The sequence below is a fragment of the Falco peregrinus genome, chromosome 9 (genome assembly GCF_023634155.1).
Source record: "Falco peregrinus isolate bFalPer1 chromosome 9, bFalPer1.pri, whole genome shotgun sequence".
Classification (NCBI taxonomy): Eukaryota; Metazoa; Chordata; class Aves; order Falconiformes; family Falconidae; genus Falco; species Falco peregrinus.
This window is the reverse complement of record NC_073729.1, coordinates 7,379,800-7,397,358: the sequence shown is the minus strand read 5'-3', so window position 1 is coordinate 7,397,358 and position 17,559 is coordinate 7,379,800. Positions and strand designations below refer to the sequence as shown.

General features: G+C 38.9%; 1 long non-coding RNA gene across 1 annotated transcript in view; it reads right to left on the bottom strand.

Moving 5' to 3' along the window:
- Window positions 1-468: 468 nt before the first annotated feature.
- Window positions 469-17,559, bottom strand: part of LOC129785213 (uncharacterized) — a 55,831-nt gene continuing 38,740 nt past the window's right edge. The window contains exon 3 of the long non-coding RNA XR_008748894.1: window positions 469-2,015. This is a non-coding gene — a long non-coding RNA (uncharacterized LOC129785213). The remainder of the gene's footprint in view (window positions 2,016-17,559) is intronic.

Sequence of the window (17,559 nt, the reverse complement as noted above, 5' to 3'; positions counted from 1 at the left end):
GGTCGACGTAGTTAATGACCTCAAAAACAAGGGCACCTTTAAATCTTCCTACCAGTAGAAAAGGCATGATGAAAGAGCTTATGTCCAGAAGAGGGGCTCACAGATACTTACACCAAACCTATCTGCACACAAAGGTTCTTGTACTTCAGAAAACTTCAGTTTTAAGTCAGTGTTTCCTCATGCGTATAAAAAGGAATGACTTAATTTTTTTAGACAGAGAAGGTTTGTTGACACCAGTATACACCCACTTTTGGAGTTGTTTAATGCTTTTTTTTCCACTTTACCACCCCAAAGCTTCAATCCTGGAAAACAGAGTATGGAATCACATATGTGAGCAGAAGGTCACGAAAATCCAATTCAAGACTGATGTTTCAGTGTTAATTCACTTCACTGTCCACTATGAAATGGTGTTGAGAGGATTATGGTGCAAAAAAAGGCCCAAAATGAGGGCAGAGTATCATCCTGAAATTTTAGCTCCCTAGCTGGTCTTTAACTTAAGCAAGTCCTGTACCAATTCCAAAATCAACAAAATTGCACTTGCTCTGTGCTGCAACTGACATTGCCACCATACAGCATTAAAAATTAGCTTTATTTCCTCGGGCATTTTATTCAATTGAAGGCTGAATTACTTGAAAGATGGAAACGATCATTCTCTTTAGAACAACATCTTCAGCGAACAATGCTCAGAGCTACTATCTTTCAGCACCACTGGCTTTTTTTAAATATCCATAATTATATGTCTAAATTGGTCATTGCTAATTAAGACATTTTCAATTTTTATTACTAATGCTGGAATTCATATTTAAGGAGCAAGCCAGAAACAACCTCGCTGAGCAATTTCCACAAATACGAAAATCAAGTTCTTTTATTTAATTATCACATAAATGGCTTTAAATTGAGACTATTGGTGACACCATTTAGCATTGAAACTATGGGAGCTTGAGGTGGGGCAGACATGGTGGAAATCATTAGCTTGGAAACACAGCCTGCTGTTGTAGCGATTTGTTGAACAAGTCTTTTAAAGGCCTCACTTAATGGCTCCTGGAAAAATCTATTACAAACCAAAGACACTCAGTTTCTAGGTCTGAGTCTTAACATTGTCCTCAGTGGGCATTATCGATCAATCACTCTCAAATAGCTTTAACATATGAACTTGTAATGGGCCAAACTTTACTAAAATGGTGATCACAAGCACAATAAATTAACTTAGTGCTGGCTGATGTCGTATGTCAGTGCCCGAAATAATTACAGTTTCACACTCTTTCACCTAGCAAAATAAAAGTATTCTATTCTATGAACACAAAAGATGAGGCATGAGGTTATAAAAGACTGGCAACAAGGTTACAGAGGAAGTCTATATGAGATTTGGAAACAAAGCCTCAACTAAAAAGAAGATTCCAGAAACAGATGCATCTTGGGGGGTAGGCAGGGAGAACATTTGTCCATTTAATTCTGGTTTTAATTTGGGTTTTTTCCAAGTTTCTCCTAGATTAATTTGTGTGACATTTTTATTACTTAAAATAATCGGACTTTAAGATAATAAAGCCAGCATGTTTTCTGTCATTCTGATTTTCTCCTAGACTCAATTTTGCAACTGTGATAAAAACTTTCAGAAGCTCTGAACTTCAAAACGTATGCATTGCTGGACCTTTAACAGGATGATATAGTATTGACAGGAAAATATCTAGCTAAGTAGCTGTTCACTTAGCAGTTAATAGTTCATTCATTTCTAAAAGAACTAGGTTCATGTCTGGATGATGATGAAGCTTCTACTCAGAGAAAAGTGAATAGCAGCTGAAGTATAATAAGAATGTAAGAAAATTAAGAGAAAAGGGAAATTGGGAAAGCCATTTTGTGTATGACAGGCCATCTAATTATTTCCTAAGTGGGAAAATGCTTTTGCCTTACCTGGTTGGCCACTGTGCACGTTCAGCTTGAAAAATGCTTCCTGACATCTGTTCTGAATTTTCATCTTACTTCCATGTATAGTCCTTTGTCCTGTCATCTGTGTCAGCCTGCAAACAACATGAAATGACAGGTTCTAATCACTTAAATATTGAAAATTGTTCTTCTTTTTTTTTTTTTTTTTTTTTTTTTAAGAAAAGGTTTTGATAGCATGCTGTTTTCTCTATCTCAATTAAGTGTCTTCTAATTGCTGTCATGTCACAAAGTTCAGTAACACAGAACCAAACAGAGGTTTCTAACTGAGAAAATATGGGCTGCAAGACACAGAGTGAAATTCAGATTTCCAGAGTGGAAATTGGGCTCATTGGAAACACGGATTACCTTCCCCTTTCCACCAAACAAAACACTTTCTTACATGAGTGCTTATTTGTGGGTCTGTCTTGCATTTCTAAAGTGCCCATTGCTATTACTACTATCACTCCTCTGGCACTGACACAAAGAGACTACACAGCCTGAAAAGAGGCTGAAGTTGCAGGAGCACCTCAGGATAACTCTTGGGAGTTAAAAGTCTGTCTGCATTAACTTTGTACTAACACAGGCCAATGCTGCTGGGCAAGACAGTAATGCCTTCCAAAACCTCGGAGCTTCACTGTAGGATGTACGTTCCTGGTTTGGTTCACATCCCTGGGAGAACCTCAAGATTGAAAGAAATTAACAAGCATATGGATTATTCTCAGTGTTTTAAAGTAAGTAGGATTCCAAATATTGGTCATTTCTGTGACAAGAAAATAAGGTTTGCAAAGCTGCCAATCACTCCGTTTTGAAGACTCGTGAGCCTCTCTTCTTAGATGTACCATGAAGAGAGCAGGCCTCAAATATCTAGACCATCTTGCCAGGCTCAGACAATGACATCTGCAGTCCATGATAATACATGGATAATGGAACTCAACAGCCACATTGCTATACGAAGACAAGGCTGAAATCAGCATGTATTTTTACTGAACAGAGATTGGCATACAGGTCAGCTTGACCTAACGTTTCATCAAGAAATCTCAGATACCTATGATAAGCCTGCTGAACCTTAACTAAGGTCAGGGTTTGGCTCTGGCCTTTTTCCCCCCCCTTTACGAAAATGCCAAATAAACTTAATATGAGACCTGGTGGCTAGTACCCATTTCAGATAATCTACTTAGTTGCAAAGCAGTCATTTAGCAACTAGCATATATTGTAAATGTCTTATCTCAAAAGTTAAACCCACATAAGCATCTCCAGGCCTGACAGAACAAAAAGAAAGTTCCGCATACAATACGTCAATTATCTTCTGCCCAGCAGCTGACAGTGTCATTGTTTTACTTCCCACACAAATGGAATATGGCTATCTGGAAGGTTCCTTTTTTTAAATCCGTCAGATAATCAATGTAATGTTTATAGCTGGATTTTGCATCTAGCATAACAATAGCTATTGTTGTGCTGCTCTGCTGCACTGAGAAGTATAGCTGAAGGAAGCTTATAGTTCTCCTTTCATCTTTTCCTTGCATCCCCTCAAGTGCAAGTCTTTTGTGCTGACTGATCTCTTCAACACCATATGAAGTCCCACAGAGCTTTATGTGCACATAGCTCTCTGAGTTTATTACTGAAGAAGGCCATAGTGAGGGGGTTTCCTCCTCTGCCAGAGCTGCTCTGTGTTTTCCAGTAAGTTTAGCAGTCAAACTTGCAGGGTTACTCTTACTACAACTTCAGACCTGATAGAAACTGATTTATTTTTAACTATCAGGTATAAAATGATCGGTACTGCAAAGAAACACCCTTTATGTCTGTTGTTGAGAGTTGGCAGGATGCCTTATGGAATTGGTGCTGCTGTAGCAACAGTCCATACAAGCTTAACCAGCAACATTACATATTGGGCACAGCTGGAAGCCCCATCTGATGATCTGGTCTACTGTGGTTAGATGTATATTTCTCTAAATACATGAAGACATTAAGACTCAAAAGACTTGAAGGCTTTTTGGTTTGTTTCTTTCTCATACCTAGTATAGGGGATCCTTTGGCAAGAGTTTGTGCAGCTGAAACTGATGATGCAGAAAGACGTATCATCAGCAAGCTAAGTAGAAAGGTTGACTTGTGAGCTGATTTCCAAGAGCAGCAAAAGTGTGTCAAAATGCATTCATTTCAAAACTAGGTAAGCTTTACATAAACTGCCTAAACTGCTTAGGTTGTACTGAAATCCACTGCAATTTCTGATTGTTAAAAGACAGAATATTTAACTTCCTGTTATTTCAACACTTATTGCTAAACAGCATGGCCAAAGCATAGCTTTGAGACTCAGCTCTAAACGGAAACTAACATCTCCATTGTTCAGCTTGATCCGAAGCCTACTGAATTCAATAGGTGACTTTTCACAAACCTGAGGTTTGGATCAGACCCTATAAGATGAAATCTCCTTTTTCTTCTTCACTATATCACAGATTTTGATTGATCATTTGGTGGTTCACTCAGGAAGGAGTCACTTTTCAGCAGAGGAAAGGACAAGTTTCATTAACTGCAAAATCAACCTAAGTCCTTGATGCAGACTTCACTTTTGTCATGAATTTACACATTTACAGAGGACAGTCCCCAGAGAACAAAAAATAAAAGGTGTCGTAAGTTACTGCTGAGTTAGGGCCTTAGCCATAAAAATAATACTGTGAAAAATTTAGTCTGTAGGTAACAATGAAAAGTTAATACAAATGGTCATTGGACTCATTATAGAACTCTCTGGCAACAACTTTTGCAGACTCATGTTAAGCCTTGAGAGAGAAACGTTTCAGCAAAGAACCACTTAATCATTTATATGAATGAAAATGAGTGCAAACAGAATGCTGAGATGGCTTTAAGATCACCTCTTTTTTCTTGTACGGAATAGCCACTATAATTACATTTTGCTTGTCAGTTCATAAATTTTGCTTATTACAAAACGGGCATTATTGATTGCTTTTTAAAAGTACTAAAACTAAGCTAAGAGCAGTAGATCTCTCAGCAAATTCAAAACATACTATCTTCCAAACTAATCACTGGCAAAGGGACTGTGGAAAAACTATCCAAGTTTATTGTAAGCCTAATGAAAAAAATTGAAGTTACCATGAGTTTTAGGTTAGTAACTTGGCTTTGAGTTTAGCATGTTTTAAGCCACAGTGAAAAAAAAAGATAAACTTATTTGGCAAAGCCAGACACTTTTAAAGCCAACATCCTGTAATTGTTTCCTCATTTGGCCTGGCAACTTGAGAGGGGAAAAGAAGAAGGAGAGGGGAAAAGAAGAAGGAGAGGGGAAAAGAAGAAGGAGAGGGGAAAAGAAGAAGGAGAGGGGAAAAGAAGAAGGAGAGGGGAAAAGAAGAAGGAGAGGGGAAAAGAAGAAGGAGAGGGGAAAAGAAGAAGGAGAGGGGAAAAGAAGAAGGAGAGGGGAAAAGAAGAAGGAGAGGGGAAAAGAAGAAGGAGAGGGGAAAAGAAGAAGGAGAGGGGAAAAGAAGAAGGAGAGGGGAAAAGAAGAAGGAGAGGGGAAAAGAAGAAGGAGAGGGGAAAAGAAGAAGGAGAGGGGAAAAGAAGAAGGAGAGGGGAAAAGAAGAAGGAGAGGGGAAAAGAAGAAGGAGAGGGGAAAAGAAGAAGGAGAGGGGAAAAGAAGAAGGAGAGGGGAAAAGAAGAAGGAGAGGGGAAAAGAAGAAGGAGAGGGGAAAAGAAGAAGGAGAGGGGAAAAGAAGAAGGAGAGGGGAAAAGAAGAAGGAGAGGGGAAAAGAAGAAGGAGAGGGGAAAAGAAGAAGGAGAGGGGAAAAGAAGAAGGAGAGGTTTTTCTTGGTGTGAATTAGTGCAAATGGTGGATATTCTAACACAGTTTACCCTAAGAATGCAGAATAGCCAAAGTGAGAGCAGGCAGCATAAGAGCACTTTGGCTCTTTGAGATCAGTTGATTAAACATCTACAAGTGACATTAATACACATTGGGAATATCCTTATTCAGAGCCAGTAAGAAATAGAAGCGATCAGCAGGGACTTAGAGCTGCAATTCTTATTAAAATAAGGTTTCAGGCTGACAGCCACACATAGTTATAGGAGAGAAAGGGGAAATCTTACCAAGAACAAATTAACAGTGTTGGCTATTGGATTAAATCTAAACAATCTCTGAGCATACTCAAAACTTTTACTGCTTTTACTGCTGTATCATTGCCAGTTCTGAACTAATACTGAAAAAAACCCATGAGGTAGCTACTGATCTGGCTGGGAAACAATGTCCTATTCAAAGTTAGTATCTGTTCTAAGTATCAAGCAACAAAATTAACTGTCCTCTGTAAAAAGGCTTGGGGGAAGGAGAACATTTATATCAATGTGAAGCAAGGAAAGCAACTCTGTATTAACCTAAGGAGTTAACAAAACAGAATACATGGAAGTATTTTTCAAGTGGAAATAATTTAAGAACCTTCTAAATATCTTAACAGTGCACTTGGCTACACTTGGATTTAGGAAGCAGTATTTTACATGCAGCAGTTGATTTTTTTTTTTTTTTTTTTTTTTTTTTTTACAGCTTTAAATCCAAAGACAAGTCTGTAGTCCATCAAAAAATGACAACAGCAAACTCAATGCCATGTAAAAGTACCAAATGAAATTTGGCAGTATTCAGAAAATGGCCAGGTAATACCTATATGTGTGACTCAACCGGTATAATAAGGGCAGTTGTGTTCAAAACAGTTGCACTTATGAAGCCATTGACATATAGTCCCAGTGTCAGCTGGTAAAGCCTTTGGTCACCATGCTTTGAGAAACACCAGAGCAAATTCTATGCAATTTTCTGTGAAACCTATTACAAGAGCAAAATGTATGCAAAATGCCTTTGTTGCACCAGCCAGGAGAAGGAAAGAAAAAGAGTAACACAAGGAAGACTTGGGCTCACACTACTGTCCTTTGCACTGTTCTGGCAATCTAAAAAGACTACCAAGGTACCCTTAAAAGGCACCAGATTAAAGGTGTAATAAAGGTAAATGATCTGCTGATGTACCAGAATCAGAAATAAACTCTCCATGCTCCATATTAGCAACTCAAGAACAGAAAGTTACTAATGTGTAGCCTAGTAAAAAGCTTAATTTTCTCAGGATACACCAGGAACTGTGTCTGGACTGACAATGAAGACTGCCTTGAAATAAAAAGCAGGGATACATTGGAAGGCACATCCAGGTCTGCTTCTTTGTGAGTTGCACACCTGAAATTTCCTTTCCCTGGCAACTAAGGTACAGGGGAAAGGAGCTGCACTGGGCCCAGAAAACTCACGTGTTCGGAGATCTGTCCTGTCCCTTACCTCTGACTCAGCACCCACACTCCTCAAGGGAGCATGGGTGGCAGAATGGAGAAGAAACCAGTCTTCCCAGCTACCTGGTTTTGTCTCCTGTGAAGACCCTTTAGCTACAGAGTGACAGCAAACATAAATTGGAAAATTAACTAGCTTTTTATGTACTTTGGAGCACCAAATTAGAGCAAAGTCTTGACAAACTGCTGGGATATCTGCCACATTGCCTCTTGACAAAGTATATGGGCCAGATTCATTGGTAAGCTATCGCTACACAGCGCTGGAATGTAGCCTGCTCTCAGGCCAATGTTCTGGCTGAAGGATACATTAGGTGAGGTTATTGCCCAAACTGGTAGTTCCAGCTTTCATACCAAACTGGTATTTTCTATTATTTCACATGGTGTCTACCCATCTCACAATTATGTTATATACATCTTCTATCATAGTTCACCATCTTGCACCATATCAAATACCAATTCCAATAACAGTAGATCTACTAGCGTTTTTTTTAGTCTGAGAAATCCATTAAATCAAAGATAGATGCAAAGTTAGCATGTTGCTATCACATTTTTTATTAATATTGTTAACTAACCTTAGTTTAAAAATTTGTGCATACTAGGATAGCAGACAAAGGTCTTTACATGCTCCAAAGACTTTCACCACCATCTTAAATACTGTGTTGGTTATTCTCCAGCCATCTGGTGCCATTCACAGATGTATTACAAGCCCCTGAAACAAGACCTGCAGCTTCATTTTTTCTAGCGTTCTACACTGACAAATATTTTGTTCCCCTAGCCTAAGCATATTCAGTTTTTCCAATTTTAGTTCCAACTTGGTTAATTCCCATTTCCATGCTATTACTCCCAAGTTATTTTGCCTTTATCTCTGTATTAAACAGCTTCCTTCTAATTGTTATCACTCCCAACTTGATAAATCCTGTCCTAAAAAGGATATTAGATTACATTATTGTAGGAAATTCTGATAATTATGCAACCATTCATTGCATTCTGCAAAACATTATCTAAACGAATTTTGTAAGCTACCAGAAGAGACATGTAACAGCTTTGCTGCAAACAACCAGAAAACCCCCACAAGACCTTTTCTCTTCTTGAGCATCACCTGCCAACAGAACAAGCTCCCCTGTGATTCAGGAACGTGAAGCTTAAGACTGCCAGTACCACAAGGAACTACGCTGTCGTGCAAACGTGCATTAGTGCTCTGGTTATGTTTTGCATAAGCACATCAGACATATTCATCCACCTACAGCTATCACTGTATCGCATAACTGCTCAAGTCAGTACATTCGGGGAGACTCTAGGCAACATATATGTGTAATGTTCCTACTTGCATGTACTACATACATACAGCAGAGGCGTGTGGGATTTTTACTTGAGGACAGTATAGGATTATTTAGTTGCATACACAGATGAATTTTCTAACAGCTTCATTGTTACTAACTTGGTAAAAAATAAGTATTCATACAACTGAATATTTAATGTGAAGTCAGCACGTTAATTCTGTAGCGTACATAGGATCTTATGCCATTCACAAATCGTATTATTAACAAAGATCCTCTGTTCTTTAACTGCATTGACAACCCAAAAGATTTTGAATGTCAGCCACAACCTCTTTCATAACACTGTTCCAACACACATTTACAAGGTTTTACATGTTATTTTGCATTTCAACAGAGAGGATTAGTAGAATCAGCTATATTATATTCCATTACAAAGCTGATAACCCCAGAGGAGTCATCTGTGCAAGATGTCTCATGAGTAAGCCCAACAAAGTGTATCAAGGAAAGAAATGCCAGGTCACACTAATACGTTTAGTAACTTTGACTAAATAAAAAAAAAGCACAAAGACTTGATGGTAAAAAAACCTGAAAGCTAGAAAATAACTCCTTTCACAAAACAAAAGATCCGCCTCCTCTATTTTGAGGATCTTCTTGATAAAGAAGTCTGTTCTTAACTGAGAAGATAGCCGACTATATGAAAATCTGAACATTGGCCTCTGTATAAGCAGAATGAAACATGCAGGAATTTAAGTCTGGGGTGTTTTATCACTGAGCTTTGAAGTCAGAAGTCAAATACGGAAATCCTGTTCTTTAAAAAGGTAGAGTATGGCCAAGAATAAAACATAGCAAACACCACTCCAGAAAGTGTGCGATGTCATCAAGCTGTCTAAGAAGGCTTGTAGGATTTCCCATGGAACAGAACTAAATGCTGAGACTTAATGCATTTTATATAAAATATAATCTACAGTAACCTCTAAGCAGAGCTAAAAATCCAGTAAATAAACTGATGAGAAAGGGATTCAGCTTGGCAGTAATGGCAACTCTATTGCCCTGCTAGCAAAATAGAAATAAAACTGTCTTGCAGGGAAAAAGCATATTTTGACAGTTTGCGAAGCAGTCGGGCTATTCTGCTGGGAGACAGTGCCCTATTGAATAGACATCACAATGTTCCACCATGACAGAATCTCCAGACTTAAGATGTGGTCTAGTTCATGGTTCCAGAATAGGAACAGAACCCAGGGATAACGGGGCTCAGTTCTCTGGCTGGTGAAAGGCTGTTACAGTTGACAGATTATGTTAACAGCTTCTGTGCTGGGAGTCTGGCAGAAAGCTTCAGGGAAACTGTCTCTTTGCTTTCATTCATATTTTATATATGTTATATAGACACACAGAAAATGCTGCATGTATTAGCCTGTAATTTTCTGTCACAGGCATGGCCATCACGCTATCTATGTGAGTAGTCATGGCTAAGAGGGGATATTTCAGATCTTTTTTAACAGCCTCCATTCTTATATACTGGCAAGGAGATCTGAGAACACCACCTTACAATGTTAAGCAGTGTTCCCTCTCATACAGCAGATACCACTTCCAGGGCAAATACATGTGCTTACAAGTTTAATGTTAGCTGTCACTAAGTACTCAAGCATGAAAAGTTAACATTTGCTTTCTATCAGGATTCACATGACCAGTGCTCAGTGGCTTGAGTGTTGGAGAAAAGCGAGCACAGAAGGTCCTTGACACCACAGTAATAAAGCTTTTAAATTTAAAATAAAGCTTTACAGATGTTGCCTCTCCCCAATACGATTTAAAGAAAATGACAACAAAACCATGCAAATAGGCAGGTAGTTAACTAATTAGAAATATTTTTCAGTTGCACCTCGGTTCAAAGCTTACTCATCTGGTAGTTGACTGAAAGCCAGAAACAGCTGATGTTGCTATCTGTGCTACTAAGGACATTGCTCAGTAGCAGTCCCACTAAAAAAATCTGGAAGGAACAAAGGCTGGTTCTGTACCCGTTTACAACAGCAGAATTTTAGAAGTATATAAAAGCAACCGGGTGATCCAACATGGATTCAAAAGTTTCCTTCCATCATTCACAAATATATCCAGTGTCAGATCCAATGTAGTATTTAAGCCATTGAAAACTGAAATAAATCCCCACAATGAACCAGCTTTCCCTTTCAGTTGCTTAGAATTATTTTTTTTATATATATATATTGCAAACTATTGAAAAAAGTTTTAAATTCTCAAACTGAATGTAAGAACTTCTCAAAGTTCCAAAATGTTAAAAATTCAAAAAGGCATTCCGGGTTAGACTGGCAGCCAAATGTAAAATGCAGGACTGTGAACCAACAAGAAGTACTCGCAGCTGGAAGTCTGAGAAGTTACAGTGAATAGTTACGTAAACATTAGCTTAGCAGCGGTCAAAAAAGGAAATGAAAGGTTAGGAATGCTGGAGCTGAAAGGGTAGTGGCCAGTACTTCAAAGACCAATGGCAACTAGTCACAAAGAACGTTCCTTTGGGGCTACTCCTTGGGCAATATTGTCAGGCATCTTCATCAGTGACTAAATCAGACCACACCCTCACCAGCCTCACAGATGACACCACGCTGTGGGGAGCAGTTGATATGCTGGAAGGCAGGGTTGCCATTCAGGGACACCTCAAAAAGCTCAAGGAATAGGCCAACATGAGCCTCATGAAATTGAAAGACAATGCAAATTCTGCAAGAAATACCCTATGCAAAAAACAAACAAACAAAACAAAACCAAAACAGGCTGGGAACCCATTTGACTAGAAATCAGCTCTACAGAAAGGGAATAGGGGGGTCAAGTTTAAATGAGTTCCTGTGGCAAAGAAGGTCAACCACCTACTGGTCTGCATGAGCAAGAATATAGCCAGCACGTCAAGGGAAAGTGCTCAGCACTGGAAATGGTACACCTGGAGTACTGTGTACAGTTTTTGGCACTCAATATGAGAGATTAAGAAACTCCTGAAAGTCCAGGAGAAGGGCCCTAATATGGTTAGGAGCTGGAGTCAACAATACAGAAGAGGCTGAAGGAACAATATTCACCAGAAGAGAAGGCTAGGGTAGGATCTAATTGCAGCCTTCCATTATCTAAAAACAGGTCATAGAGAAGAGTAATCAAACTCTTCTGAGACCAAAAGGATTTGATGCAATAGTTACAAATTGCAACAATGGAAGTTAGAGATGAAGAAAAAAAAAAAAAACAAACATGCAGCGGTTGTAGTTAAACGCTGGAACAGGCACTCAGGATGCTTGTGGAATCTCTAAGGAAATTTTCATAACTCAGCTGGACAAGACCCTGAACAACCTGATGTTTTAAATGAGCCCAGCCTTGATCAGGAGGTTGGATGGGATGACTCCGATGTCCCTTTCCAACCTAAGTTTTCCTACAATTATATGAACTGCAGGGAAAGACAAGTGACCACATGAAAAATATCATTATTCAACCATATAAATTCATTTACTTATTCCGCAATTACAGCATGCTATTTGGCTCCCAATCTCAAAAGGGATATTTTAGAACTACAAATAGTTCCTTCCATATAGAAAGTTACTGATGACATTAAGACTCTTCAGCCTGAAACACAAGAGTGTTTAGAAGGTAGTATGGCAAGGTTACAACATCATGAGTGGCACGAAAAATAGTGGATAGGTATCATTCGTTCACTTTTTCCCAATACAAGCACAAGGAACTAGCAAACAAAGCTTAAAAAAACCCACACCACAAAACTCAAACCAAAAGGTGGTTCTTTATACAATGAATGGTGGACCTGTTGAATGTTTTTCAAGCAAAGGCACACCAGCACCTTGAACTTAAAAAAAGTACACTGTGAGTTACTAAACATCACATAACATAAGGCTCAGGAATTCTGAGCTGGAAAATAGAGAAGAAAGCTGGGTCAGAATTATCATACATGTTTTTTCCTGTTCTTATTCTATGCTGGGGCTTATTACCACTGTTGAATACAGGATACCAGGCTAGACAGATCCTTGGCCTTCATCAGTGCTGTCCTTCTTACGAGAATGTCTTGCAAGGTTCCTAATCCTGTGTTGGCCATCCAACATCCAAGCTCTACAACTTCTGAGTTTTATTCATCACTAAAAAGAATTCTCTTCACATGATGGTCAGAGTTCTTTGACTTCTTTGTGAGAAATTCCAGTAACACACACACATGCATGGCAACTGGATATCATGCAAAGAACCCAAGACACAGGTAGTATTTTGGTACTATGTTCTGTGATACCAGACTGTATAATTTAGATAAGTATTTATAGATGACAGAAATACATACAGAAAAGGATGTGAAGCACCAGAAGATGAAGCCACATGAATAACTTTGATATATGCTGATTTATGCAACACAGAGATCTATCTGAGCCATGGTTTAGATCAATAAACCCAGCACTGATTTATAGTGGATCCTCTGCCACAGCAATAAAAATTACAATAGTGTACCCAAACCTTGTAGATAAGATGATGAAACATGATTAAACACATGAAGAAAGTCAAAAAGATCACACCAAGTACTGAATGTATGCAAAACCAGAGCTCATGTCAGTTGTATCAGTATATAACTGTTGCCACTTCTATTTTACGTTATAGCACAGGGGTCCTCAAACTACGGCCCGCCGGATACGGCCCCCCAGTGTCCTCAGTCTGGCCCCTGGTATTTACAGACACACACACACACACACCCGCCGGGGCTTGCGGGGGGGGAAACCAAGCAGCCGCAGATGACTGCCTGCCACTTCATCCGCGCGCCGGCCCCCTGTTTAAAAAGTTTGAGGACCCCTGCATAGAGTGATCAGGCAAAATTGTTTGTTATAGATGAATAGAATTCATTAATGTTGTTTACAAATGCACTAAATAACTCAGTTTCATTTGTTCCAAAACTCTATTAATAATCAATTCCAAAAGATTTAGGGAGCCATGTGCAATTTGACATAGTTTTAGTCACCATCAGAGGAAAATGTAGTAGTCCCTTCAGAGAATAATGAACAGCCGGGGCTGGGGGGGGGGGGGGGTGGTGGTGGTGAGAAAACTCAAGAAAAACAAACCTTTGGCAGAGAAAACAAGCATACTTAAAATAGGCCACTTTTCAATCTAAACAGCTTGCTAATCACCTTAATCATCCAGACAATTTAGACAATAAAGACTTAAGAGTTCAGCCCATAAACAATGTTTAAAGCAGAGGTGCAAAACTGTGCCAGAGCTTTTTTTATATATGAGCCAGGGAGGCCATGCTTAGGCTTTGTAGAAAAAAAAAACAAAACAACCAACCAACCACACATTAAAAGCTTGCCCAGATGTACACCGTTCTGGTTTAAGTGAGCAAAAAGTTGCCATTGAGAACCAATCATAAAGCTGGAAACACTCTTCATTACCTGTAAAAGGACCCACAATATAGACACAGTTGGGTGCTAAACAGGGAATGAGTATTTTGCTGTTATATGGTGGTTACGTATCAAATGCTCATAAGCCAGAGACTTACAATAGAGATATAAACATTCTCTCTAACCCGAGACTAAGCTCTATCTTGAGATCTCATGTCTTTCACCGTTTCTGGACAAACGTGCACACAAACTGGTCAGGTACACACGTCTGAAGAGAAAAAGAAGTTTGTTGCTCAGAAAACCTTTTAAAGATTTTTATCTTGGGAAGAAAAAAATAGTTCTGGCATGAAAAAAGGCCCTTGGCAAGACATTAGTCCATAGTCTGCTCTACTATCTGTTAGCATTTCCAAAGAGAAGCAAACAGTCTAGTTAAGCTACTGAGATTTCTGTAATCGCAGTAACATTTTCCTCTCAAATCTTCCAGGGGGATTTCACAACCCTGGGTAGATATAGTAATTTATTACTCTCAAAAAAAGACTTTTTAAAAAAACTGCTTGTGCAGAGATATGCATGAACATTCATTTCCACTTTACCAAACCTAGATGTTCTGTCTCAGAATTTAGTAAATCAAGTAAGGTTTGACCTAGTGTTCAACGGCAGCGTAAAGTTCTGAGCCAGAAATAAATTGAATAAGCTGATCCTGTAAAGATCCTTGAAATAAGTAAATACAAGGAAGCAATTAGCAATGATTTAATTGTATATTTACTGCACGTTGTCTTGATTTGGTTTTCACACTAGTTTGACCCAGATCTGCAGCAGACCTTGTGAAGTCAACTCTGCTTCTGCAGTACGCTTTTGTTCTCCAGGTTATCACATGGGAGAAACAAAACACAATGAAATAAAACACGGTGCAAAATCCTCTCATCTCTCAGTCACCAACAGGACCATGTCCTCAATCTGATGACCTCCATTTAAAGTGTGTCTTCTTTAATGAATCACATCAAAATAGAAGGTATACAAAAGACAATAACCAGTAAATGCATCTGTTGTTAAGCTATTAACGGTACATAAGGCTGAAAAATCTCACCAAAACAGCAAGAGTGACATCCAATGCCCAGTGAACTTAATAAGTAAAATCATGTGGAAGACACAGAAACACGTGTCTACCGGAGACTTATAAAGTTACATCTGTTTAACAATGAAAGTAACAAGATATTCAGCAGGCTGTTCGTGCAAGAGACCTCACTAAGTCTGTCAGTCCTTTTAAGATGTCTAGCCTCTCCCTAAACCATGCCCCTTCATCCATTTGCTTCATCCACAAATGAGAGGAAAATTAATTATTAGGCAAGGCGACCTAAGTGCCTGAGACTCTGCTTGTCAGGCCATTGTCCTTAATGTATAAGGATCTTAGGGTCTGGGGAAAGACCTTTGAAGTGAGTGAACCCATTCACATTAAGATCAACTAAGTACACACTTTACTGTATAGGCCCATGTTACTTGGCATCTTGGAAGATTAAGCCTGTTTGTCAGAAGCTGCTTTGCCCCTTCAGTCACAGAAGAGTTAGCAAAATAACACAGAGGATGTAAGATGACAAAAGATACTCTGTGTTGACTAGAAAAATGTACCCAGACCAATGTGTTACACTTTCAGAAAACACAACCACAAGGTGAAAGCATATTTAGGAAAGAGGCAAGGAACAGATGCTCTAAGACATTTCCCCTTCATCTCCAACTGCTATGCCTATAAACCACTCAACTTCATTCATGTTCTTTAGAACAGCAACCAGAAGTCCTGCAGGTTCTGAAATTCTCACAGAAGAAAACAGAGAACACTTCCAAGCATTTTCTTTGCAAACTGAATGCAGAGTAACTCCTCTTTTAGCAGTGACTGATGTAGGCAGCCCTAGAACTTTCTAGGAGGTGTAGGACCCTCCTACACCTTCATCAAAACTGCAGCAATAAGTATGGCTAAAGAAAACAGCAATCTCTGCTTTCATCATCATCATCATTCTGTGCCTTTTCACATGACAGGACAGCACAGATGCCTGCATGACTTCCACCGGTTCACAGACTTGCTGGCTTGAATCTTTTTCCCAGCCTACAGACACTAGCCCTTTAGCTTCACTCAGTCTTACTTAACTCTGGGCAGCCAATATGTCCAGCCAGCCCTGCAATTTTTGACAATCATTAAAAAAGTGTTATACACAAACCAATGTGTGTTTATTGTGACTCCAGTATTAATAGGCTCTGAATTTCATTCAGCCTCTATGATCTGTAATAAACAGTAAGAACAAACAGCAACCAACAATGCAACACTACAGAGACTAAAGAGGAATTTTGAGATTAAAGCCAAATAGGTACTAAGTATCATTCAGACAAAGCGGAACTGGTGGCCCCTCTATGGATCAGAGCCTAACTGTCCCCAAAATGTAGACATCACAGAGCTGCAATGCAGCTAATTCAACAGAGAACAGTTTAAACCTGGGAAAGAGAAAGAACACTGTGCCAACAGTGACTACAAGGCAGTTTAGACAAGCAAATGTAATCACTTGTAAATCCAGCTGGAATACCAGGATGAAACGCCTCAGTGTTTACACGGAATGCCACAGGATCCATGTGGACAGAGTTCCATTAGAAGCCCTCTGTTTCACACGTGTTCATCACCATACAGAAATGCAGTGTAGAAATGTAATTACTTGCAACCTCTCATTTCAGTGATTTAGGTAACAAAACATTTACCTGGAAACTAACAACAGTGCACAAACACATAGGTGCTTAATCTTATGTGAAACAACTGATTTTTACTGAAGATCTGGGGTTCATCATTGTACCAGTGGTCAGGGTTAGAATGTTATGTCTTCCCTAGGAAGCCTTTCCTTATATTTTGAATTTCAAAGTTACTGACAGAATATTCCATGGAAAAGTTAGAAATTAAAAAACTGTATTTTTTGTGTTTGTACAAAAATCAAAGAACAGCTTTACAATGAAGGTTACATTTTATCTGGCTGCCACACTTGCAGCAGAGGTAATAAGGACTGTCAAATAAACCATCCAATTTCCCATACCCTCAATAATGGTTTATTACACATCCTTGTCTAGCATGAAATAATTCTGTGAAAAATAAACCAAGCATGAATCTTATTTGGGTTACAGAAAGGTCTGAATCATTTATAACTGAATTAATTGCTAGAAAGGCTTACGAGCAGCCAATTAGTAATATTTGTATTTGGATCTGCCAGTTGGCCCAGAATTGAAAATGAGTATTAGTTTCGACATAAAGACTTCAGTGTTCACAGATAAAAAAAAAAAAACATTCAATCAAAATCAAGAATATCCTTGAGAATTACTGTCTTGAATGGAACATGCCTGATAACTGGCCAGATAATTCTATTAGCCAAAACTGCTTACGATAATTTGCAACTGCCGATTCAAAAACCGATTCTGCATTCCTCATACAAAATCCTAAAGTCCTGGTTCTTCGTTACACTCTCTATAAAGTCCTGAAAGAGCAGGAAGAAAGAATAGTGCCACACATGAAACCTGTATAGATGCCAGCAAACTGTTCGCTTGTGTCCATTAGATTTCCATATGCTTTTTGAGGACTTCATTCTCCCTACTTGGCATTCCACTTTTCCACAAGCAGTAAGTAAGTTTCAAACTCATTAGAGTTATCTTGAGAACTAGAAGTGAAT